At 34.9% G+C, this 27,530-nt stretch overlaps 1 long non-coding RNA gene across 1 annotated transcript in view; it reads right to left on the bottom strand.

The window, feature by feature from the left end:
* LOC132159109 (uncharacterized) overlaps nt 1-27,530 on the bottom strand; it is a 51,133-nt gene extending 23,603 nt beyond the window's left edge. Inside the window, exon 1 of the long non-coding RNA XR_009437783.1 lies at nt 27,382-27,530. This is a non-coding gene — a long non-coding RNA (uncharacterized LOC132159109). The remainder of the gene's footprint in view (nt 1-27,381) is intronic.

The following is a 27,530-nucleotide window of genomic DNA, read 5'->3' as shown; positions in this document are numbered from 1 at the left end:
GAAAATATTACATATACAATAATGTTATAAAAATAATTAAAAAAATAAGAGAAGTGAAAAATAATTTCATCCCATACCCAACCAGCTTTTCACTAATTGTATCCATATCAATACGCATTAATACACATTGGTTTTGTTATGAACTTGTACCATGGCTTTTCGTTTCTCCTGAAGCCACGTGAGTGTTGAAAATAATAAGTGTATCCTGATTTTCTTGATCCAATCAAATCCAATCAAATAAGCCCCGCCCACATTATTTCCATAGATTATTATTTTTACACTTAAAAAATACCTTTTATCGAAAATGTTTCATGTCTACAATATGTATATAAATAAGATCAGAAAAACAAACATAAATGGAGCGCAAAAAAATAGGTAATCCAGGTTTACGAACTAAGACTTCACAATAACGCAAACTATATTCGCTGCCAGCACTGATGATTTCATTCCCTCACTGATGCAACTGTTTGTCATTTTACCAATCTGGCACATCCTTGTTTTCTTTGCACTCTGGATGAGGCTGAACTGCTGACACACAGATTATGTGGAGTCACATGAGCATGGTAATATCACCCCGATGCTTTTATGATACCGACGAGGGGAGAGAATTGCAATATTTGGTTCTTTCATCTTCTGAAGCTGAGGTGCTTGTCAGCAGGGCTGAGCCGCAGCTTGTGGGTTGGACTGTATAATGCAGCGGTGACAGGGAAAGGCTTATGAAAAATCATAAGCCAGAAACCTCTCACTCTCTCCTCATTCTGTTCGTCAGGGCCAAGAAGTGCTCAGGATAAAACCCACCGAGCGTCAAACTGCTACCAATCAACCCGGAAAAACACTGTTTGTCTGTAAACAAAGATACGGGAAATACTTCTCATGAATAACAAATCCTGTCTTTCACTCAAGGGTGTTGAAGTACTGGAAGTGAAAACAGGAGTTGTATTATTCATTAGTTTAGTACTCGCAATAGCATAATGTGGCATATTTATAAATGGTATAAATAATAGACTTGACTTCATCCAGTGGATTTCGATTGGATTGTAAAAAGCAAGCCGTTTTATTGTTAGTTATTATGTTTTTATTCCTGATACGCGACCAATTTTGAGTCGCAACTACAGTAGTTTGTGACTAGTTTCTCTAGGGAAATGTGCCATGACAATACTGATTGGCTGATATAATTGGAAAAAAATATTAGTGATTAAAAAAACAAAACAAAAAAAACAAATCTGATTCAAAAACAGTGACAAAGATGCAGACCTTTCAAAATAAAAGTCATGAAATGACTTAAAAATAAATGTTGATAAATAAAACAAGAACTAGGAAAACATTGGAGGGCAGCAAATTAAACATAATTTTACGTTTTGAACCAATATGATTAAATAATCCAATTTGTTTATATTAAATATAATTAGAAAAAGACCAGCACATGACGGATAATTAAATTGACTAAAAATGTAATTTATTAAATATTTGATATGATTAAATATTACATTTTAATAATAAAAACAGTCTACTAAGGGTTTTATATGCACATCTATGATTCATTAAATATGATAAATATTCTATAATCAAATATTGCTTTAATAGTAAAGACAGCCCATTAAAGATTAATACTGTAAAAAAATGTAAAAGTACTAATATGATAAAATAATGTAAATATTTAAAATATAAATCAATGGTAGGTTTTCGCATTAAAAAGACAGCCCATTAAACACTATTCTAATTAGTTTGAGATAAACAAATATGATTAACGCTTTTTGTAAAGTTGAAAATAAAAAAATAAAGATTTTTAAAGACCTTTCTAAGTTACTTTTTCTAACTTCGCATTCATTTCAATGTGTGAATTGGCATTTCTGTGTAACTGTTTGTGAAATTTGCTAGCAATTTCTGAGTGAAAGTTGATTGTACAACTTTTCTCGTTCGGATATTTATTTTTCAAGCTCGACCACCACAATATGCTTCTGTTGTATACAGTACAAAGGAACAGCATGAAGAACATTTTTCTCCTCAACAGAAGTCGGTCAGTCTCAGGTTTAAAGCGTCATGAGGGTGAGAGCTGAACTATAACTTTAAGAAGTTCCTGAGATGAATGTGTCCTCTAGAGAGTCCTCACAGTGTTTTTGATATGAGATCACAGGCAGACCTTACCGTCTCCATATGTGCGGCTGGAAGCCGTAAGTTGTGTTTCCATGGTGCCATGAATCATTTCAGCCCTCACGTACATGCATAGCTCACGCTTTATAAGGTGTTGGAAAAATTGAGTCGAGGGTTTGGCTACTCCAGCACCCCTCACATGAAGGAAAGCCTCCATTTCCTTTAGATGTACCCAGAAGTCATCAACATTCCTGCTCTTTTCAGGAAATTTCACGTTGAGATTGAAACAATGACTCACCGATTTGAGAAACTGTTTCGAGATTACCTGCGTGATTGTAGGACCTCTAAACGCTGATTTTTTGCAGATGTAACAACTCTCTGGACATGTTCACATTGCTGCGTCTAAATCCAGATACACTCCTCTTCTGAGTGAATTCCCTGTTGAGTGTAAAAAGTTGTGTTATTTGGTTATTTATATGACGATCATATTTACATTAAATGTTCATACTGTAAAGAACAAAGCCGTCAATGGCCATTTTACCAAAAAATGTCAACATAATTGGTTCTTCGATATATATGTATATATAGGGTTTGGGAAAGGTCAACTCAACAGTGTTATATATGCACTTGCCCACACTAGGCTATCAGTGCCAACATTTTTATTACAACATTATCTACACTGTAAAACAAGCAGTTTTCAATAATAAACCTCTATATTGGTCAAAAAGTTATAAATTTAATTTTATTTTATTGGCAAACAATGGCAAGTCACACATGGAAACGAATGTGACATTTTTAAGTAGAAATACTGGAACTGTATATTCTTATAAAACATAATCTTAATTTTTTATTTTCAACTTTACAAAAAGCGTTAATCATATTTGTTTATCTTAAACAAGCTAATTATAATAATGTTTAATGGGCTTTCTTTTTAATGTTAAAACCTAACATTGAATTATATCAAATATTTAATTATGCAATCATATTTGTGCTCTTAAAATAAATTTACAGTATTAATCTTTAATGGGCCGTCTTTACTATTAAAGCAATGTTTAATGATATAATATTTATCATATCATATAATATAATCATAGTTGTGCATATAACACCCTTAGTAGACTGTTTTTATTATTAAAATGTGTTTGTTAATAATATCAAATATTTAATAAATTATATTTTTACTAAATTTAATCATCTGTTACGTGATGTTTTTAAAATGTAAAATAAAATAATCAATTGGTAATCGATTTCAATTTATGTTACTTCAAAATAAAAATAAACTTGACAATTTAGATCCCCAGAAAAATGCAATAAATATAATGGTATAAATAAAAACAACAGTAGTATTAACTGTGAATATTATTGTATAAAAAAAACAGTAACAAATAAATACCATAAAAATAAAAAAAAACGAGGTCACTAATTTACCTTTCGTTAAAATAGTTAAAAATATATGAGTTAAGCTGAAAGAAACATCCATGTTTCTTGTCACCAGATGTTCTAAATCAATAAGGTACCAGAAATAACTCTACACACATACAGCTATTTCAGGGTATGAAACATATTTGACACATATTTCTTGTTGTTTGTCAGAGCAGTCCTACAAGTAAAGATTGAATTTCTGCAGTTCAGAAAAAAAGATGTTTTAAAGTTGAGTTTCTCGGAATCCTGTGGAAAAGATGCAAAGCAAACAATTCGATACGTCATGAAAAGAGCCAGCGCACGTCTGTAAAGACAGGGTGTAACTCTGTGACTTCATCACAACTGACCAAGGCCAAAGTTTTAGGTCAAAATATTGGCAAGACGAGGTGGAGCCCAATAAACGCATCCAAATAAAAGATACGCACACACACACACACACACACAGAGAGAGGAATCCAGTTGGACTGCAAAACCCAGAATAAAACAGCTTGTACATTTGTGTTTTAACTGTGCCTGCTGGTTTTGATTATTGAAACATTAAATCATAACACAAACAGCCCATCAAGAAGAGAAACAATTAAAATGAATGAAGACGTGACAAGTTTGTTTCCTTGACAACCTGGTATGAGTGTGTTTTTCTGTCTAGTGGGGTCGTGAAAGGGACGGTCGCTTCCTCACACACACACACACACACACACACACACACACACACACACACACACACACACACACACTCATATCCCCAGCTGAGAAAGAAATAAGTATATTTTCCATTGTCTTCCTCCATTCAGCTAGAGAAGCCTGTTTTTAATCGCAGAGAAGTAAACAAACCACAACATTTCTGCGGGGGTTATTAGCGATCTTTATATCAGCCCGGCGATTAATCTGTCGATATTTGGCCGTTTCGAGATTATTGGCAAGTTATCTTGTGGTTAGTGCAAAACCTAGATTTACTGGCCTGGCTGATGCATCAATCTTTAATAAACCAGAAGAGTTGTACGCTGAGATTTTGAGGTTTGCAATTGAAAACAGACTTCCTCCCACAGAGCGTGAAACTCCTGCGCAATGTGAGGCAATAACAACCAATTATACAATTTATTTTTGGTTAAATAACCAATTCTGTGAAGCAAGATGTTTTTTTACTGCCAAATGACCTGAAGAAATCATGAAATTAATGATTTATATATGAAATAACATTTCCTGTATTGAAAGCAAAACAATTCTGATGTTTTTTCATGTTTTCGCATAAAACAAGAACAATCACATCAAATGCAAGAAGCTGTTGTAATTAGTGTAAGTTTGTTGTAAGTTTAATTCAAATTAAAATTCTTTGTGCTAGATTAGTTTTTACACACCATATTCATCTAAAAATGGAAAACTTTTAACATTTTTTTTTTTACTTTTTCCTATTTCAGAAATGAAAAACATACCCAAATAATAATGCTTCTTTAGCTAAATGGTAGCGAAGCAAAACCTAATCATTTTAAGTTGTTTCTGCAAAACAGATTTATAAATATTTTAATACTTTTGTTAGTAGCTTGTAGTGTACTTAACTACAGTTTTTAATAGGTAGCTTAACAGTTGTTTGAATCTGCACCTTGCTAAGCTACAAACTAATAATAATGTAAAGTATGAGATGCAAATTTCTCTAGATTCTCTAAAACGGATTTATAAATATTGTGCTTTTTTTAGTAGCTTGTAGTGTAGTTTATAATTGATATTTTAGCAAGTTATTTTCAACAGTTAAACTACAAATTAATAATAATGTAAAGTACCGGACCCAAATCTCTAAATATTTTTAGCTACTTTTGTTAGAAGCTAGTACACAAAGGAGGGGAATAAAACAAAACAGTGTACGGTTTACTACAAGGAATGCATTGAATTAAACATGAAGTTTTAAAGTAGTAAAACTAAAATAGAATTTTCTTGTAAAACGTAATCCAATAATCTTTATTTGCAGTTTTAGTGTAGTTTTTTTCCTAATTAAATGTATACATTAGTTTAAATTAAAAGTAGCTTGTTTCTAAATGTCTTCGTTTCAGTGTAACTTCCCATCATTAAAATCGAAGTAAATGGTGACCTCACAAATCCTTGTTTTTATTCTCCCACTTATAGTTTTCCTTACGGAAATATACAACACCCGGGGGTTACATCAGTGACAGGATATGACCTCATCAGATGACTTCCTGCATCCTGTGCAATTCAGCTAAAGGGAAGCACACCCTTTTGTTGGTTTATCGTTATGCTAAAAATACTTTCAAGCCAAAAGACTTATAATAGCAATCTGGTGATGCTTTTTTCCCTCACACACAGCACACTTACACACATTTCTTTGATTAATTATTAATGCAACCGAGGCGTTTTCTCAGATTCATCTGAAGTGATCGTCAGCAGCAGAAGACGAAGATGAATGTGTCTACAATCAGACAATAAATCACAATTACTTCCACGTTTAAAGGACCGGCAAAATATTCACACTCAACCAAGTCAAATTGCACGTTTACTATTAAATAAAACTAAACGTCAATCAGTGGAAGAAAGGGAATCGAATTACTTCAAAATTCTAATAAATGCCACTCGGTGTGATTTTTTGCAATGACATATATGCATTTTTAAAACTGTCCAAACTCATTTTAGGGCCACTGTATCTACAATACATCATATTAGAGGATCTAGCTGGGAATCTAGGACAGACATGTACAGAAAAAGACTGGAAAACAATGAAGAAAGTGCACACAGACACACACACTTACTCCTCGATTTGGTCGTTTGAGATGCATGAATGAGAGAAACCTGGCCAGAGAAGAGCAGAAATGAATCCTAAAAACAAGAGAAGATAGAGGACCATAAGGATGAATACTCGATGTTCCAGGCTTATAATTCAATACCGTTTCTATATCAGGCAGAGGCACATGTGCTCTAGGTGGCTTGAACTTGAAGCCTGTGTTTGAGTCTCAGGGGTCATGAGAGTCAAAGCATCACCTCCTTTGAAGTCATAAATCCCCGCAGGCACCAATTGAAGTGCTACTGTGGTATAACGTTAGCATAAACTTTATAAAACGCTTAAAAATCGCAGTGAAAAGTTCACATCCATGCAGCCGGTCAAAAATGTTTGTTGTATAACTAGCAAATGCAGTTTTATATGCCAAGCATGAGTCATTTTAGTCATTTAGAATTCACTTACATGAATTCAATTCAATTCAATTCAAGTTTATTTGTATAGCGCTTTTTACAATACAAATCGTTACAAAGCAACTTTACAGAAAATTATGTTTCTACAATATTTAGTAATAGCTTATAAGTGGTGACTGTCAGTTTGTGCACATATGACAGGATTTGTAAAAAAATTTATACAAGTCGTAGTCAGCCAGATGATGAACATTATTAATATTATTAATAATTAATAATTATTATATGATGCAGTCACACTTGTAGCAATATTTGTTAGTTCTGTTGTTGATTCAGGGTTAGGATCATCTGGGGTCCTCTGAGGGTCAGCATCATCTCTTCTCAGGTGTTCTGGATCCAGACTGGAGCTTGTGTAAATCCTAGTCACCACGGGATGTGTAAATCCCATCTAAAAAGATGTGAATCCCATGGCAAAACATAGAAACAAATAGAGACATCATTAGCATAGCTGCTGTTCCAACAAAGTAAAATTAATTATTTTAACCCAAGCTAAAGAATAAGAATGCTAATTTGATCAGATACAACTATACTCACAATCAGAGGTGGAAAGTAACGAATTACATTTACTCGCGTTACTGTAATTGAGTAGCTTTTTTGTGTACTTCTACTTTTTTAAGTATTTTTTTTAATCTGTAATTTTACTTTTACTTAAGTATATTTTGTTTGAAGTATTGTACTTCGCTACATTTTAAAACACATTAATTACTGAGTAAAAAAAAAAATCGCTCCCTGGAAGGTATGGCAAACTGGCGCTAAAATCACAAGAAAGATGCAGACGGACAAAACAGGCGTTAGTGGTGCAGACACCGCTGAAAACGAAACCCCGTCATATTCTGAAGTTGAACTCAAGGAAATGAAGTGAACCCCTGGCCATATGTATGCTCTATTATGCTGTGTATGCTGTGCTTGCCTAGGGAGACCAAACTAGCAGTTTATAAAATCTCGACAAGACATCAACCCCACGTAAGCATATAGAGGTGAGCTAAATAATTGCGTCATTGCATTGGTGGTTAAAATGATGCTTTGACATTTTAGCAAGAGGTTTTGCACAAATTAGCCAAAAAGACTGGTGCGGAGTGTGCGATATATATTGTCTGCGATAATATCATAATTGTTGTTTTAATGATGTACGCGCGCATTTAGAGTGTTCTTTCACTGTGTGATTCAGTCTGTTGAAATGCATTTAGAATGAAATCAATCAAAATCATTTAGAATCAAAATCACACAAAGAATACTGTCTTTTCCTCTAAAAATCATAATCACACACACAAAAAAAACCCAACGGTCAAATATGTACTATTGTGTATTATGTATTGTGTTAATCAGCTACATGTCGGCTGACTCGATTTTCTTCTCATACATTCCCGTAGCGTCACAGTGCATTTCCCTGATGAAGCCGAGCGTCCATTGACTTCGATGGGGCTGCTTTGAACATATTTTTTTCAGTGCTCCGAAGCTAGACGGTCATTGGATAAATGCTGCGATTATGTCCCGCCCACGGACGCTCAGCGTCTCTGGAGGTGAATGAAGACTGGGCTTCCGCGTGATGATTGGAGGATCTGTCGATCTCCTTTTGACTGACAGCGGTCTGCACCATAAGAAGTCGACGAAGCTGTTTCACGCTCAGTCCCATGATCGCGGATTTCTCAAGTGTATTCGAAAGACAAACTGCGGCAATATTTCTTGATATTTGTAAAATGCAGAACCACCACACAATTAAATTGGTAACTAAGACAGATTGAAAATGTGCGCGCGCACACACACACACACACACACACACACACACACACTATAGCCATCTAGTGGTTAAAGTGATTTATTACAATTTTTAAACTGAATTTCCCCAAAAATGGGCAAAAATCTTACATTAAACCTTATAAAATTATCCATGGTATCCCCATGTATGAAAGTTAGAAATCTGGGTCTTTTATGAAGTGAATTTTACCTGAAATGCTTTTTTCTTTTTTTGTAAAAAAAAAAAAGCCTATTTAAATAAATATTTATTTATTTATAGAAATGTAAAAGATTTAAATCCTCCAAAAACTGTACAAAGTTTAGTAAAAACATAAATGAACAGAGTAAAATTATATTTGTAAAAAATTTAAATATTTTACTATTACAAAATGAAATGTTATTGTCTGGGGTCAAAAAGACCCGGAGTGTCACTACAAATGAAGACCATCAGAGGGTTATAATGTAGGCCGAAAATGAGCTTCCCCTCTTTGAAAGACCAGCAGCCGCCACTGATATATATATATATATATATATATATATATATATATATATTTATTTATTTTTTTTACAACAGGACCGTAAACTAAGAGACTTGCGTTTTAGACACCATATTGCCATTGTTTTTGCTCTATTTCTACAACAAAAATTTATTCCAAACACAGCCACCAAAGCAAAATTTTGCATCTCTGAGCAACATGACAGTGTTTCGTTTCTGAATGAATCAACTGTTTAAATGATTTGGTTCAATCGCAATGACTCACTTATTAACAGTGACTTGCTGACACATACTGGCCATTTTAATTTCACATTTAAAGTATATTTTGATTTTTTTTTTTTATAATTAAGTTTTTATAATTTCAAATGAGTATTCAACATTTTATGTCTGGCATATCAAAACATTATTCATGCATTTGTAACTGCAGGTTAAATGCATTCTTGTCCTGCACTAAACAGTGTAATACATCTAAATGCCACGTCCGATGAAGCTTTTGCATTTCCTCTGTATTGAAAAGATGAGTTTGTTGATACTGATTTGCCAGATAACAGCCCAAATGTTTTATTATTCTAAATAACTGATTCCTTTAATTAAAAACAACTAGTTTGAGATTAATAGACCTATCCCAGGGGTGTCAAACTCAGTTCCTGGAGGGCCATAGCCCTGCAGAGTTTAGTTCTAACCCTGCTCCAGCACACATATCATGTAGTTTTCAAATAAACCTAAATGATTAGATTAGCTGGATCAGGTGTGTTTAATTAGGGTTAAATCTAAACTTTGCAGGACTGTGGCCCTCCAGGAACTGAGTTTGACACCCTTGGTCTGTCCCATTTTTAACTCCCACTGGTTAAAATGTAACTAAGTAATTTTTACTCTGAGTAAATTTTAAATGAGCTACTTTTTACTTTTACTTGAGTTGATTTTTTAGACTGGTACTTTTACTTGTACTTAAGTAAAATTTCATTAATGTAATGGTACTTTTACTTGAGTAGAATATTTTTGTACTCTTTCCACCTCTGCTCACAATATAAGATACATTATTCGAATGATTGGCGAAAGAGATGCGTTTTTAATCTAGATTTAAACAGAGAGAGTGTGTCTGAACCCCGAACATTATCAGGAAGGCTATTCCAGAGTTTGGGAGCCAAATGTGAAAAAGCTCTACCTCCTTTACTGGACTTTGCTTTTATCCTAGGAACTACCAAAAGTCCAGCGTTTTGTGACCTTAGGGTGCGTGATGGGTTGTAGCGTGGTAGAAGGCTAGTTAGGTACGCAGGAGCTAAACCATTTAGGGCCTTATAGGTAAGTAATGATAATTTGTAACTGATACGGATCTTAATAGGTAGCCAGTGCAGAGACTGTAAAATTGGGGTAATATGATCATATTTTCTTGACCTGGTAAGGACTCTAGCTGCTGCATTTTGGACTACCTGTAGCTTGTTTATTGAAGAAGCAGGACAACCACCTAGAAGTGCATTACAATAGTCCAGTTTAGAGGTCATAAATGCATGAACTAGCTTTTCTGCATCAGAAACAGACAACATGTTTCGAAGCTTGGCAATGTTTCTAAGATGGAAGAATGCAGTTTTTGTAACATGGGAAATATGATTTTCAAAAGACAAGTTGCTGTCTAATATAACACTCAGATTTTTGACTGTAGAAGAAGTAACAGTACATCCGTCTAGTTGCAGATTGTAATCTACAAGATTCTGTGTAGTGTTTTTTGGTCCAATAATTAATATCTCTGTCTTATCCGAATTTAATTAGAGAAAATAATTGGTCATCCAATCTTTTACATTTTTAACACACTCTGTTAGCTTAGATAATTTAGAAGTTTCATCTGGTCTCGTTGAGATATATAGCTGAGTGTCATCAGCATAACAGTGGAAGCTAATTCCATATTTTCTAATAGTATTACCAAGGAGCAACATGTACATTGAAAATAGAAGGGGACCTAGGACGGATCCTTGTGGCACTCCATATTTTACTGATGATAAATGAGATGACTCCCCATTTAAGTAAACAAAATGGTAGCGATCGGACATGTAGGATCTAAACCATCTTAGAGCCTGCCCTTGAATACCTGTATAGTTTTATAATCGATCTATGAGTATGTCATGATCTATGGTGTTGAACGCAGCACTAAGATCAAGTAAAACTAGAAATGAGATGCAGCCGTGATCTGGCGCAAGAAGCAGGTCATTTGTAATTTTAACAAGTGCAGTTTCTGTGCTATGGTGGGGCCTGAAAGTTGTTCAAATAATTAAACTTGTGTTGCTATGCGGATGATAAGGCTTTCAGATTGGTTTTAATGTTTGTTTGCTTGGGTTTTGTCACTTTTTCAAAGCAACACTTCTGACAAAGTGCAGCTGAAAAAATTTTAGTATCTCGTTGTGTAATAAGTCTGTGCACCCATAAAACAGGAAGCCACAGACAAAGATTGTTTTTAACCATTTGGATTATAAAACACTAAAGCTGCCTGAAACCTCCAGAAGAAATAAAGACAAACATTGTTTATCGCCAACTGATGTTTCCAATTTGTTGTCATGGCCCCTGGACTCCCGACTGAGCTTCTTTTTAAACTGATAAACGGATTAAAATAGTATCTGTCTGTACTGTAACGACAGTTTCATCACATCGATGTCTCTCCGGAAACGAGGACTAGATTTGAGAACATGTGTTTGAAAACAGCATCATTAAAGCTGTTTCCTGAGCGTAGTTGCAAGATGATGAGTCCGGCACGGCTTCATCAGTCTATCCTGCGCTGGACTGGAGAAGCACAGCCGTCTAGAGTCTCGGACATCAGACCATCATCACACTGCAGCTTCTGCTGGCCAAAGAACTGCCCACTTGAGCCATCACGTGACAAACACTACAGCTTTACAGTTGTTCAGGTATTCAAAGGGGTTTTAGAGTGTAGTTATTTGGTTGTTAGGGTTTTCGGAATGGTTTTAGTGTCGCTTCGCAGTTTTTAAGTTTTTGAAGTATTTTACTGGGCCACTATGTGGTTGTCTAGGTTTTTGGAGCAATTAGTGGTTACGTGGTAAATAGTGCATTCGGAGGGGTTTTAGTGTCGCATGTGTTTGTTAAGGTTTTTGGAGTAGTTTTAGTGTGTCATTATGAGGTTGTTAGGGTTTTCATAATGGTTTAAGTTTCTTAGTGGTTGTTAAGGTTTTGGAGGGATTTTTATTATGTCACTTTGTGGTTGTTAAGGTTTTCAAAGTGGTTTTAAAGTTTATCTATGTGCGTAGCTATGGTATTATTAAGGTTAACAGAGTTGTATTAGTGTGTTGCTTAAGTGGTCGTTAAAATTTTCCATCCACACGGAAATGCTTTCAGCTGTATATGTATTAATTTTGTATTGTATAGGCGTTTTGTCCAGATGGATCCAATTTGGGATAGTGAAACCGATATTTTTTGAAACTGGGTCACAGAGTGAAAAAAAAAAATCGGAAAATGGTACCCTTGTGGACCGCAATTTTATTTAAAAATGGCGTCATCAGCCCACATCTCACCCTTAGTCAGACACCGCTACGTCATGTAACAGCAACAAAAACATGAACAAACACTAAACGATTGTCTTTTTATTAACTATCATTAAAGGGGTCATATAATGCTACATGCACTCTTACAAGTAGTTTGAACTGAAATGTGTGTTGGCAGTGTGTGTACACAACCACCCTATAATGATAAAAATCCACCAAGTGGTTTTTCTGTAATCTCTTTAAATGTTTTCCTCTTTCTCAAATCGAGCCGTCTGACCGTGTGACATCACACGGTCAGAGGCCCCTCCCATGATTGTTTGATTGACAGCAGCGTTTCAGTACAGACTGGACTTGTGTCTAACCTCAGACCCGCCCTGAGTGATCCGTCATCAGTCAGAGATGCAGACCAGCATGACTCCTAAGTGATTGAGGTGTTTTTTTGTTGGATGTAATAATCAACATAGCAGCAGTTATTTACTCCCGACATCCGAGCGACTGAAATCGCAGAGGATTAACTTACGTTTACGAGAAATTAAAGAAATGTGCCCTAGATCCTTCATGATCCAGCCTCCAGCAGAGAGTATAATGTATTTAAATTAATCATTGAAAATCGCCTTTCCTAATAATGTGCTAATTAGCAAGTTTCACTATGGATGTGGCTAAAGTAAACAGTTCTCAGAGAGCAGATCAGAAGAAAGGGGCGGAGTCGGCAGAGCTCATTAGCATTAAAGGAGAATCCCACAAACCAGCCTGTTTTGAAAAGAGTTGTTTATGAAAGGGTAACTAACACTAACATTGAGAAATTTTAAACAAACTATGGTACAGACCTTTCATTAAGACCCTAAAGAATCATATCAACTTGAGAATTGGCATTATATGACCACTTTAACACAGATTAATAACGTATTGTTCCATGTTCAGTTGTATACAGCGTGCAAGGTTTATGCATGAGTCTTCTCCGTTTTTATTGTGTCTCTGTGGCAGAATTACAGCGCTACATACTGGTCTGGCATGTATACTACAAAGTTTTGTGGTTTCGTGTGGATGCAGATATTTCTTGAGACAAGGGGAAGAAAGATTGGTTAGGGAAATCTCTGGCTTTGTGTGTATGTAGCCTTAGTGTGCCGCTATGCGGTTGTTGAGGTTTCAGAATGGTTTTACTATGTTTCTATGTGAATGCTAAGTTATTCTGACTGGTTTTAGTGCATTGCTATTTGGTTGTTAAGTCCCTTTGGAGTGGTTTTACTGCATTACTGTGTGGTTGTTAAGGTTTTTGGAGTGGTTTTAATATGTAGCCATGCAGTTTTTACAGTTTTCAGAATGGTTTTAGTATATTGTAATGCAGTTGTTAAGGTTTTCTGACTTCTGAGTGGATGCTATGCAGTTTTGCCAGACTAGGTTGTTCTGTAGACTTGTTTGGATATCATCCCACCTTCAACCATACCAGTCTCTGGTTTTGGGAGAATATAAGTGATTTTTCCAGCCCAGAACCAACTCCCATCAGAATCTGGCACCACAGTCTGCATTCCTGCAATGGAAAAAGGCAGCATTTGATATGCAAAGACAAATTCAGGCCTATTCCCAAAGGTTTTCAGAAGTACAGAACCCTTAAGATTGCAGGATTTAAAATTCCCTATAGCTTAAATCCCTCCGTTTTTATCTCCAAATTCCCTCTTTTGACGGCAAGCTAATAGCTCAGCAGTGAACTAACAGGGTGAAGATGAAACATTGGGAGTTCTTCTGCTGAGCCAACCACAAAAAATGTGTCTGTACCAGGGTGGAACTCAACATCCGCAGAAATGAGGTCAACAAACCCTCTTGCTTATATCAGATTTTCTCCAAAATTGCCCAACATCTTGCAGAGGCTCCCCGACCAACCGTTCCCAAACACATCTGGGCCACAGCAAGCCAAATTCTCTCCTAATCCATCCAGTTTTCCTTGGCTCAGAGGATTTGCAACAATACTGCCAAAAACCATAAAACAAACAGAAGGTTAAAACCAAAAATCCCCTATTGCTAATTCAAAAACAGCATTTGTCTGAGAAAAAGAGAGGGAGATGTCTCAGATTTAGATGCAATCATGTCAGAGACGCTATCAGATTATTGATTAGTGACTGGCAGGAGCTGATAAGACCCTGCGACAGCTGAGATGGCATCCCGGTTGGCTCCTGCCTGATAATATGGGGTTCACAGGTCTGAGTCCGAACGCTCCCAGAGAGTTGCTGTCATTGTTGGCATAAGGGGATACTGCAAGCATGTCACGGACAAATCTGATATCTCTTTGTTTATTTCAGGTGCACTCATTAAAATACCCCAACCAGATCCCCCCCGCCTCGGATCGCTCAGCTCTTCTCCTCCATCCCTCCATCTCTCCGTCCCTGAGGGCGTAATAATCTCTCCCATCTCAGAGCACATTAGCATCACAATTAAAACCATATTTAACCCTTTAACACACAACATATTCTGCTGTCTGGAGGGAAGTGCTCACAGCTGAGAAAGATGTGGATGAGTCAGATCCATATTTGCAAAAACAAAATGATTGTGTTTGTTAATTAGAAGAGCTTAAATATGATGATTATGTTTGTTAAAAAGAGGTATGGGGTGATTTCTATGCATAGGGTACAAAGCAGTGTCAAGTTATTTTTTTTTAAGCAATGGTTATAGAATTTTAAATGTAAGTGATAAAAATAATTCTTTTTTTTATTTTTTATAAATAATTACACTTAAAATAAAAAATATATACAATTACAACAGAATAATTACAATAGCTATTCAAAAAATAATTGAAATATTAAAGTTATTTGTAATAATTGAAAAGACAATTTATTACAATTTTTAACTTAATTTTTAACTTATTTAAAAACAATAAATAAATTATTTCAAATAAATGATAAAGAATTAAGATATTTAAACAAATAATAAAGTATATTTAAATATACTATATAAAAATATTTATATTTGCTTAAATATAATGCAAAATATAAAATACCAAATAAAAATGAATATTTTGTATTTGAAATGAACACTAAAAAAATCAGATATTTAGTAATACCTCCTTAGGTTAACAACCAACATTTCTCAAATATAAAGATATTTTTTTAAACAATACCTGAAACTTAATTTTTTTTTAATATTAAGATTGTCAGTGTAACTTCCTGAGGTAAACAACTAACATTTTACAGTAGAAACACTTAATCTCACGTTTTTCTGTTCTAAGCACTATTTTGTGCCATAACTGCTCTTTCTTTCTCTGTCAAACCCCACCGTATCAAACCATGATGGCAGCCATTCATAAACTGAATAAACTTATCTGAAAGGGGTTTTCTTCAAAGAACAGAGGCTGATCATGGCTATGTTTGGCAGAGAGAGTTAAAAGACCCCTTCCCATGTCTTTAATACTATTTAGATAATAAAATGAGTCCAGGGTTAATGAAATCTGTCCTTGGTTAATGAAATCACTGATTATGTTCCATTAGTGTTCCAGACTCCACCCACTCAAAGAATTCTCTGAGCCCTGATTGGTTATATCTTGTGTTGATGTGTTTCAGTGCACCGCCCATGATAGCAGTACCATTTTAAAGTCAAATAATTAGCTAATACTAATTTAAAAATTCAAAGGATAAAAATACAAAACCTCATTAAATTTAAACAGTACATCAAGACAACACAACCACGGTTTGCAGTCAATAATGAGACACACAAACCAATGAAATTTGACAACAATAAAGTCAAACCTGGTGTAGTGCATCAAAACGCAAGCAAGAATATAATTAGAGAGCTAAAACACAATAGTAAGTAATACAGCAAAAGCAAAAGTACTTAATTCAGAGAAAACTTGCCTGGAAATCACACATTTAACGCACAACAAAGAACAAGGCAATACTTAGGGCAAAATGCATAACATTTTCAAAATAAGACATGACGTACTGTATCAGAATAAAAGTCCAACAAAGACAGAAATCAGGTGCTAGGATTTTTTTTTTTTTTGTATGTGTGTGCAAAATAAAAACAAAAAAACTGTTATTTTCATTTTTGTGTGAACTCTAAATTTAATGACACATTATCAACTCTAGTTCTACCTAAAAAAAAGAAAAGAAAAAAAAATCTGACGCGCAAAATGTGCGGCATTTCACCAGAAACTAACAATTAAAAGTAAGACAAGTTTAAAACTTTTAAGACTATTAAGATTTTTTAAAATGTGGAGTTTTTTTTTCATCGCAAATAGTAATTTATTTATTTTGCAACGTGTATATTAATTTGTGTGTTTTTTTTTTTTTTTTACATTTAATTAAAATAAAATGTAAACAAACAGTAAAACAAATACTACATGGATGTATATACTGTATAATTTCACATATTTTTATGGTTTTTGTATGACAATAATGAGAATATATTTTTACATTACTAAAATAAGTATTCAGCCATAATGTTAACTAAAACAAAAAAAAATTGTTAAATTAAATAAAACAAAGGTAGACACCACAAAAGTCAACTGATTTACCATTTACAATACTTCAATGCAAATTCCTGTGTCTTATTCTCTTATTCACCCACACTTTAATTTTTAAAGCAATTTAGCACTTTAAAATGGCATTGGGATCACAAATTGCACCCTGCAAAAAAAAAAAAAAATTATAATTTTTGCATTGTCTTCTGACTTGTTTAATTCCTTTAGTCCTAAACAATGCATGCGCAAATAAACAATTTTATCAGTTGGTTCTTTGCAAATTCCTCCCCGGATCTTGAAAGTTGGAATGTTTGTCTTGAATTATTCCCATCCTCAGACATTTCCCTTGTAAGCCTAATCTTTTAATAACAATAAACATTATTATATATTCATGACCGTCTGTTTGGTTTCCCGCACAGCACCAGAAACAGAAAACATCTTTCTCTCGAAAGATGCACCCCCATAGACACAGACACACACACGCACACACACACACACACACACAGAGTCTGATCTTCATCCGTGGTTAACACACAGCATAATTACACCATTCCGTGCTTAATGAATGGATTAAATGTGAAAGCACTCTTCGGATACACAGGGCTCCTTTTCCGTGCCCTACAGGGTCACATGAGCACACCCAAACAGCTCTTCACACTGACAGCGGTTTCTAAAGAGTCCATTATTGGACTGGAGCTATTCATTAGCGGGGGAGAGACGGTCTCGTCTGCAGCAGGCAGACAGGAGGGCCGACAGACAGACACAGTGAAGGTGAATATGGGGAATGTTGTTGGAGACAGCTGGCTGATGGACTGATAATGACCCGAGTGTGTCTCTGTCAAATTTTTTTCTGTCGCTGCATTTTAGTCCATCACTCCTCACTGGGGTGTGGGGAAAAACATGCATCATTTCAACAAAAAAGAGTCTCTATTAAAAAGAAGAAATCATATTTGGAATAAAAGACCATTTTGAGCCATTAAGATTTTTGGCATTGCAGAAATATTTTTACGGAAATATTTCAACCCCAAATTCTAATTAATGGGTGTATTTATTTATTTATTTTTTTACAGTTAGCTAAATTAACATTACTCTCAATGGTGATTTTTTTTATTATTAAATATAATTTAAATTAAAATACATTAATTGAAAGCAGTACAAGAAGTACTACTAGGATGTATAAATACTTTTATATTTATTTATAAATAACAGTTTTTGCATTACTTTCCTGAAATAACGCTGACATGAGATATATGTGTACACATACACACACAGTGTATATACAGTGCCTTGCGAAAGTATTCATACCCCTTCATTTATTTCATGTTTTATGTTGCTGCCTTATGTTAAATTGCTTTAAATTACCTTTTTTCATTATACACTCAACACACCATAATGGTAAAGCAAATCTTTGCAAATTTATTAAAAATAAGAAACTTAAATGATTCCATTGCATAAGTATTCATCTATCTGGGACAGTTTAGCTCAGGAACATTCATATTGCTTTAAGATGTTACTACACTTCATGTGCAGTTAACCTGTGGCAACATAAGTTAAATGGGTAAGATTTGGAAAAGCACACGTCTTAAAGGTCCCGTTTTTCGTGCTTTTTTGAAGCTTTGATTGTGTTTACAGTGAGCAATATAACATGTGTTCATGTTTCGCGTGTAAAAAAACACAGTATTTTTCACACAATTCACCTATCTGTATACCGCTGTTTTCACTGTCATAAAAACGGGCTGATGTCTTCCTTGTTCTATGAAGTCCCTCCTTCAGAAATACATAAGGAGTTCTGATTGAGCCAGCGGTTCCTTACACCAGCTTAGCGCACGCAGCCCTCCTGGAAACGTGATTGGGCTAGTTTAGAGAAGCAAGTGGGCAGGAGCACGTGCTGGAGATGTACTTATAATCACAGGAGCGTTTTTACTGATGAGATGCGCATGAAAATCGCATTCGATTTTTTTGCACAGCCCTAACATCTAGTTAACAAAGCTAAACAGCGTTGCCCTTTGTGTAATAAGTTACAGAAACTGTTAAAAGCACCAACTTAAATAATAAAATACACTTACCGGTTGTGGTCCATAAACAACACCTTCTCCAGACAAAGAGGGAACTGCTCCATCTTTCAAGAATAATCTTTGTGCGAATCCGGCATTAAACTGATTGAGATTGAGGAAGCTGTCCTCAGCAAAATGTGCTGCACATAGTTTAACATGTGGATTATAATTTTCGGGAACAGAGTTAAACATAAATTGTAACCATTAATCTCCAAGTACAGCATCCCTGGGAAGCCCAAACAAAGGTGATTGGACTCAGAGATGAAAATAACAGCGTTTCAACGACATGGCGACAAACACAAACCAGCTCTTCCTCTTCTCCGTCGGAGCGCATCAAGACCACGCCCCCATTTTTTGTGTATTGATGTGGGCGGAGGTTAGTCAAAAAACTGTTCTAGTGACGTCATCACTGCAGGAACTAGAGGGATGTAGTCCAAACGGGTCGTTTTTTGTAGGCGAATTCTGTTAAATAAAATATCTCGCTTGGCATTGAACATTGAGCTTTAGAATTTTACAGATATTATTTATACTCTAACAACAACATTACACACTAACTAAAGTTTATCACGAAGAACGGGACATTTAATAAAAGATCCAACAGCTGAAAATGTATATCAGAGCACTGAGGTCAAAAGAATTCCCTTTAGAGCTCAGAAACCGGTTTGCATCAAGCCACAAATCTGGAGAACAGTTCAGAAAATAATTTTGCTTCATTGAAGGTTCACAGAAGCATAGTCTCTGTTACTCTTAATGGAAAAAGTTTGAAAAAACCAGGACTCTTCCTAGAGCTGGCCTCCTGGCCAAACTGAGCTACAGATGGAGAAGGGCTTTGGATTGAGTCTTGACCAAGAAGCTGATGGTCACTCAAGTTGAGCTCCATGATCATATTTGGAGACAGGAGAAACCTACAGAAGGACAAACATCTCTGCAACACTCCACCGATCTGAGCTTTATGGTGGTGTGGCCAAACTCAATCCTCTCCTCAGTGAAGACACATGAAAACACACACTTGGCATTTACAAAAAAAAGCACCTAAAGGACTCTCAGGCTATGAGAAATACATTTATCTGGTCTGATGAACCTCAATTCTAAGCATCATGTTTGAAGGAAACCAGCTGTTCATCACCTGCAGAGTACCATCCCTAAAGTAAAGTGTTGGTAGCAGCCTCATGCTGTGGGACTGTTTCTCAGCAGCGGGGACTGAGGGACTCCTCAGAGTAGAAGAAAAGCTTAATGCTCCAAAATATAGAGATAGTCTTAATGAAACCCCAGTCCAGAGCATTCAGAAGCTCAGACTGGGCAGAAGGTTTACCTTCCAGCAGGACAATGACCCTAAAAACATAGCAAGAGTGGACAACTCTGTGAATGTCCTCTAGTGGCCCAGCCACAGTCTGAACTTGAACCCAATCAAATATTTCTGGAGAAACCTGAAAATATGCCCCAATCCAACCTGACAGAGCATGAGAGGAGAAGGATGGCAGATAATTGCTAAATGCTGATATGCAAAACTAGTTGCATCATACCCAAAAAGACTTGAGGCTGTTGAGTGCTTCAGCTAAGTAAAGAGTTAAGGGTATGAATACTTATACAATGTACTTACTTCAGTTTTTTATTTTTAATAAATTTGTGTGTTTGTTGTGTTTTTGGGTGTAACAAAAAACGAAATTCCCATTTTCAATATTTTTTTTTAATTAAATATATATTCAAATAAAATATACTACATTAATTTAGAAGCAGTACAACAAATACTACCAACTAGGATGTGTAAATACTTCCATAAATTTGTATTTAATTTTATTACGGCTGCCCCCTAATAGTCGACTAACTGTTAGTCGACGAGAAGAGGCTTGGTCCACCAAAATGTCATTAGTTGCAAAAAAAAAAAAAACACTTCCACACAAAGTGGCTAAATCACGCAGTCTAAGTGGTAATATAGTACATCGGGCAGGACATCCATATGCTCACATAACATTCATCGACCTAAAAAATGCCTTATCATCTGAAAAATGTATGTACAGTAGTAGCAACTTTACATGGCAGCTCAATCTAAATGTTATCTGTATCTAAATCTGTATGAAACATGCATACAAGCACATACTGTATGACGAGTCAATGTCGCCAACTTCATCTCTTAAACCAAAAACAGAAAGCACTAGCGTAACATTAAATTATTAAAACATTAATGTACTTGCTGTTTATCCCTACCACATTCATAATCATTATATTTGCCGGTGCACTGTGGCAGAGCTTGAGTGCTTATTAGGCTATCTAGGCAATTAAAGGCTTATTACTATGATTTATATGGTTTATTAATAAAAGAACGACTAATAATAGACTAATGATTAAAATTAATGACTTCTAGTCGAACAAAAAAATCTTTAGTCGAGGGCAACCCTAATTTTTATATATTTATATATTATAGTTTTTTTGTATTGCATTATTGCGGTTATTATGAGAATTATATTTTAACATTATGGCAATAAAAATTCAGTTGTATTAATTATTTTACAAATCATATTCATTAAATGACATTTATTTTATTTTATTATATACAAACATTAAAATAAAATGTATAACAAAATAGAATCTTTAAATTAGCATATTAGTACAACAAATACTATACCATAATGTATGCCATACTGTATATATCCTGTATATGTATTCCAGTTAACTTTTTCAATCTGAAAGCTGAAATAAAATAAAATAGCCTATAAATATTTGATGAAAAACAAATGAACAAAAATTGTATTCAAAAACTAGCAATGTTGCCTTGCAGCTGAAATAAAATTGAAAAAAAAGTAGAAGTTTAAGTATTAAAAACACTAAAACTAAAATAAAAAAAAAGGTTATACTAAAAATATATAAATAAAAAATATAAAAAAAATATAAAAATAAAAGCTCATTCAAATATGAATCAAATATATTTAATAATTAATAATAAATACTATAAATGTATTTAAATAACACTACAATAACACTGAGAATTGAAAGAAATAATATCACAGTGCCAAAACCTCATAGTTAACAGTTTTCTTTAAGCAGAATAGAATTACTTATTTTTCTCTTTTGTTTTTGGTAGGAAATGTGACCCTTGTCCTGTTCTTGACAGGCTTTGTGATATTGACCCTGGGAATTCTTAGTTTCTTGGACAATCTCTCTCTACACCGATCCCATTATGATAAGAGACTCCTCGCTAATTGAGTCATTAGTGAAAAGCGACTGGTATAATCACACGCACACGCCATTTATTCCAACATACAGCCTCGGAAATTAATTTTTTTTGTACAGAAGGGCAAAGAAAACCTCTCAGATAATTACACACGGTCACATCAGCAAACAGCAAGACACAAACATACACAGCTCAATCCCCCAAAGGCTTAATGTTCAGCCATCGCAAAATTAGCATGACCTTTAAGATCCGCACATTTATCTCGCAATGACTAACTACTTAACTTATCTATCCAGTGTATCTAAATGAGAACTTGACACTTTTAAATTAACATTAATGCATTTAACATGAGCTCTTTTTTTAGTTCATGCTTTCATTAATAAAAAAATAAAAAAACAATGACCTTGGTGATGCTATCACTATGCTCTATTTTTCAAGCTACATGAATGTATATTATTAAAAGAAATAAAATAAAATAAAATAAATGAAAATAGCATTTGTTAATAATAAACAAAATAATTAGCTATAATGAATACAAACTACCTTAAACCATGCTTAATAATAATAACAATAATAAAAATAAACTACAGGAAACAATATTTAATTAAATAAATTAAAACAAAATGAGAACATGGATCCATCGTGCCTTGTTACCACTAATGTTGTGGAGGATGTTTTCTTGGCACACTTTAGGCCCCTTAGTGCCAATTGGGCATCGTTTAAATGCCACGGCCTACCTGAGCATTGTTATGACCACCATGTACCCATCCTCTGATGGCTACTTCCAGCAGGATAATGCATCATGTCACAAAGCTCAGATCATCTCAGACTGGTTTCTTGAACATGACAATGCGTTCACTGTACTAAAATGGCCCCCACAGTCACCAGATCTCAACCCAATAGAGCATCTTTGGGATGTTGTGGAACGGGAGCTTCGTGCCCTGGATGTGCATCCCACAAATCTCCATCAACTGCAAGATGCCATCCTATCAATATGGGCCAACATTTCTAAAGAATGATTTCAGCACCTTGTTGAATCAATGCTATGTAGAATTAAGGCAGTTCTGAAGGCGAAAGGGGGTCAAACACAGTATTAGTATGGTGTTCCTAATAATCCTTTAGGTGAGTGTATTTATCAAAGCATCAAAGAAAAAAAACATATAACAAGTCCCAAAAAAATTATGTTTCCAATATTGATAATAAATCAGCATCATATCAGAATGATTTCTGAAGGATCATTCATGTGACACTGAAAACTAAAGAAATGATGCTGAAAATTCAGCCTTGCATCACTGGAATAAATTATATTTCACAGTATATTAAAATAGAAAACCATTATGTCAAATTGTATCAATCTCACAATATTACAGTTTTTTCTGTATTTCTGATCAAATAAATTCATCCCTGATGAGCAGAATAAACATCTTTTAAAAGAAAAAAAAATTCTTAATCAGTTTTCCGAATGCACAATCGAAGCATAATTATTAGACTCCTTATTAAAATAACAAAATGAACAATTGAATGGAAATGAAATGATGCATGAAGGAGTAGCCTATGATTGGGTTGAGAGTCACAATGCAAATGCTCACAGTAGCGGAACAAGTGTGTATCGGCCTCATACATGTGAACATCTCTTACACACAGAGGCCAAAGAGCAGAGCAGATGGCAGAGATGAAGAATGAGAGTGAATGTGTGTGTGTGGCCAGAGCAAAAGGCCGAGGCTTCACCATATGTTCAACTGACTGCCCACTGTGAGAACATTTACCATTGTGTGTGAGCTAATGATGGCATCCTTCATCCTCTGTAATCTACAGTGTGTGTTTACCAGCGTGAAATAAGGTGTTGTCTTCAGTCAGGGATACATAAACACAAGCAATGACTCATGGAAGGGATCATGTAGTCAGCCGGTTAGTCATTAACTCCAAATAAATCCTAATGTGAGGCAGAGAGGCGTCGCATGACTCTGAAATAGAGTAAGAAGCCGAGAACCGCTTCTTTTGCTTTAAGTTTTCCACTGAAGCAAATGAAATAGCGCACTAAAAATAGCCTACTCTTATAGAGTTTTGACGGGAAATATAATTCTCCACCAGTCTAATCACAAAACGAGTGGTTATGCTGTATGTTTTTGTACAGCTTGATAACTATAAAAGATAATTGTTTATTCAGCATTGTCTTCTCTTCCGTGTCTGTTGTGAGAGAGAGTTCAAAACAAAGCAGTTTGTCATATCCGTTTCGCGAACGAATCATTCAGTTCACCAAATTTGACTGAATCGTTTTAAACGGTTCGCGTCTCTAATACGCATTAATCCACAAATGACTTAAGCTGTTAACTTTTTAACTGTGTTCCAAAAATAAACAGAGATTTTACGGGTTTGGAACAACATGAGGATGAGTTACTGTTTGCTTCGCGATGAGAGGAATAAGACATAAATCACCCCAAAAAGATGTGATGTGGTTGAGGATTTGAGAAATGGATTTCCTCAGAAAAAATAAGAATGAAGCACTTTATTCAGCAGAGAACATGAGTAAGTCTCTTTTTATTTATTTATATACTTGTACTAGTTTTCACATAACGTGTAAACATTTTACTAGTTAGACTTTTTCCAAACTATAATTCCTGACTAAATGTATAATCAAGTGAAACATTATGAAGTTTCAATAACAATATACAATACTATACCATTCAAAAGCTTGATGTAAATAATATAAATGTAACAAATAAATAACTGTAACAAATGTAAAAACAATGCTGTTCTTTCTATTTATTCCCCCTAAAAAACCTGAAAAATATTATTCTCAGCTCTTTTCAACATTAATAATAATAATAATAATAATGATAATAATAATAACAATAAATGTTTTTTCTTGTAGAAAATCAGATTGTTAAAAGGATTTCTGAAGGAATGTGTGACTGGAGTGATGATGCCAAAAAATTTGTTTGAAAGTCAGCTTTGATTGTTCCTGATAAACTGTTTAACTGCTCCCCAAAGTGGATATTAAATTATGTTGTGGGATAATTATATATATTCTTAATAAACTACAAACATAAAATTATATAGATTTATTTTGTTCTCACATTCTTTCTTGTAACTCCTTCCTCTCAGTGGCACCGATGACTGAATGGCTCATTATGCAGCTCATTATGCGGGCCTTTGTCTTCTCAGGTGTAAATCACAATGATATTCATGATATCAATATATTGTTTTCTGTAAGTGAGTAAACAAGATGATTTTCACATAATTTAGAAAGAAAAATTCTAGGCTACAAGCTCCAGTTCTCAAAAATTCCCGGGAACCAATGTTCTCTATGTGTTTTATTGCCTTATTCAAGTGATTTAACATTTTTCACTAACCACGCATAATATTTTTTTTTCTCAAAAATACAATCATGTACATGCATGCATTTCACATATTATTATAGCCCAGTTTGTGCTGTTTACAGTGAGATTAGACTTTAGCCATTTAGATATTTATAAGAAACTGAAAAAAGCACAAATGTCAGGGCATGACAAAACTTCTCCAGGCCCCAAAAATACCCTTAGACTCCAGAGGGTTAATGACATAATTTTGCTATTTGAGTGAACTATCCCTTTAAGAGTCATTCATTCATTAATCAGACATGATTTGGGTTCACCAGAAAGAATCGTCTCATAAGAGTCTTGATTGGCAATAACAATTGACTGCAGTGTCAGTGTTTTTGATCCAAATACCAGATCATACGAGTCATTCAAGAATTGGACTGCAATGGTCTCCCTGTATTTTTGGTTCCATAAAAAGAACTGGATTAGGGTTATTCATTCAGGAATTGGACTGCACTAGTTGCACTGTGTGTTTTGAATCCACAGGATCAAGAATCACTCATTCAGGAATCAAAAACTACTGGTCGTGCTGTAGTTTTTTGAGAAGAAATTACAATAAAAACCACTGTAGTCCATTTCTCGAACTAATGACTCTTGAGAGTTTCAAATCATATAATTTTGATATATATATATATATATATATATATATATACACACACACACATACATGTATATACTGTATATGTATAATTTACAGGACTGCGCATTGCGTCCAAAATCGTTTGGTGTGATATAATTCCAAATTTAGGGCCCCCCTCTAGAACGGGCCCTGGCTGGGAGACCAGCTAAAACCAGCTACTTCCAGCTTGCTTTTATTTGAAACAGTTGTTTGTTATGTAAGAAGAACGAGCACAGGGCAATATGAGAGACACGGAACTCAGAAATCAATAGCTTGTGAACTATAATCAGTAACAGTGATTTATATAGTTCAGTCATTTTATGTAAATATCTGACAGCAGTATGCTTGACCAATCAGATTCAAGTATTCCAGAAGGCTTCACAATTTTTTATATATATATATATCCACCTGCTTCCGGTCTCATTCGCTTCCAGCTTTTTTGCTGTACTAGCTAAACTGCTTATTTTGCTGCTTTATATTGCAAATTGGTGTGTCTTACTATATTATTTGAATGTATTATCTTAATTATGAACACTGGTTTGTAAGACAAACAGGTTTCCTGCACTTTGTTGTTCTTCTCTTGCCTATAGCGGCTAATGAGCTGAAGTCTCGCCCATAGGCATAGAGTGGATACAGAAAACTAATTTCAATACTCAATCTTTATGATGAAAAACTTTCTTCAATCATTTCAAAAGAAAATCATTTAATTAAATGTTGTATGTGAGTGCAGGGTGAGCTTTGAGGCCGAGTGCGCATCTTTGATGTTATAACTCCCAGGACTAATACAAAATGCGCACAATAAACACGCACTGATGGGAAATGTAAACTGTAGCGCTCGTCACCTGCCTTTGAAAGTCTTTGTGAGCGTTTAATTGTACAGGTAGCTGTTCTGCTTTGTGTTCATTGGTTTTGATCGCACAAATCTACACACATACACGGTGGCTATTGTCTGTTTGCTCTCTGTCTGTATTCTGCAGCTGTGCATGACTGATTCTCTCAGCCTCGGGATTTACAGAATAAAGCTTTGCAGACAGCACCTATTGATCCTGCATCTTCTCTCCCTCTCTCTCTGTGTGTGTGTGTGTTTGGTCTGGGTTACAGGGACAAGGAATGGGAAGTGGCATTTCTAACCCTTGCGAAACACTTCCTTAGGAAGAATCACTGTTTCAAACCCTGGTGAACTGCCTTTGTGTCTTTTTTCCCTGACGTTACGTTTACATACGCAGCATCCTAACTGACATATGACCTCGTAAATTATAGTTTTGAAAGTCTACATAGTCTTCACACAAAGCGAGTGAATCACGCTCGACTCTTACCTTATTTTTGAATGTGATTCTGTCATAGAATCTGATAAATAAATAAAAATCAACTCAGAGCAGCTTTCGCTTCGGTAGCGCAATTTTTCAGTTTATACCGCCTTTTAGTGGCGTTTCTTTTGATTATGAATCTTTTTAGTAAACGCGTC

This window comes from Carassius carassius, chromosome 16 (assembly GCF_963082965.1).
Source record: "Carassius carassius chromosome 16, fCarCar2.1, whole genome shotgun sequence".
Taxonomy (NCBI): domain Eukaryota; kingdom Metazoa; phylum Chordata; class Actinopteri; order Cypriniformes; family Cyprinidae; genus Carassius; species Carassius carassius.
The sequence above is the reverse complement of the archived record's forward strand: the minus strand, read 5'-3'. Positions and strand labels throughout refer to the sequence as shown.